This window comes from Neomonachus schauinslandi, chromosome 4 (genome assembly GCF_002201575.2).
Source record: "Neomonachus schauinslandi chromosome 4, ASM220157v2, whole genome shotgun sequence".
In the NCBI taxonomy this organism is placed as follows: Eukaryota; Metazoa; Chordata; class Mammalia; order Carnivora; family Phocidae; genus Neomonachus; species Neomonachus schauinslandi.
In genome coordinates this window covers 42,997,485-42,998,323 of record NC_058406.1, presented here as the reverse complement: position 1 = coordinate 42,998,323, position 839 = coordinate 42,997,485, and positions in this window count along the sequence as shown.

Genomic DNA, 839 nt, shown 5'->3' with positions numbered 1-839 from the left:
CTCCGGGCCGCGCCCGCCCCCGAGCCTCGGGTTCCGCCCTTCTGGGGCCCGGCCGCCGGCTCCGCCCCTCCCCGACCAGCACCGCCCCCGCCCCGCCCCGCCCCCCCCCCCCCGGGGCGCCCCCCCCCGCCCCGCCCCGCCCCGCCCCGCCCCGCCCCCGAATGTTTGGGGTGGTGGATAAACCCGGCTCCCCACAGTGCCCACTATCACTTAGTTCATTTGTGTGTGTGTGTGTTTTTAAAGATTTTATTTGACAGAGAGAGACACAGAGAGAGAGGGAACACAAACAGGAGGAGTGGGAGAGGGAGAAGCAGGCTTCCCGCTGAGCGGGGAGCCCGATGTGGGGCTCCATCCCAGGACTCTGGAATCATGATCTGAGCGGAAGGCAGACGTCTAACCCACTGAGCCACCCAGGCGCCCCTCATTCGCTCATTTGTTCAGCCAGTCAATACATGTTTCCTAAGCTCTTTGTGTGTTCAGGCCTATTGTGGTCGCTGGGTAAACCCCGCTCTCCAGGAGTTGATAAGATAGTGGGGAAAGACAGACAGTAAACAAATAAGATGTAAGAGGTTGTCAGGTGCTAGAAAAAACTATCGGGGAAAAGTTTTTATTTTATTTTTTTAAGATTTTTTTATTTGAGAGAGAGAGAGAGAGAGAGAGTGCGCATGTGTGCAGGGGGAGGGGCAGAGGGAGAAGCAGAATCCCAAACCGACTCCGCGCTAAGCAGGGAGACAGATGTGGGCTCAACTCACGATCCTGAGGTCATGACCTGAACCGAAATCAAGAGTTTGAGACCCAACTGACTGAGCCACCCAGGTGTCCCTAATGAGGGGGTGGGG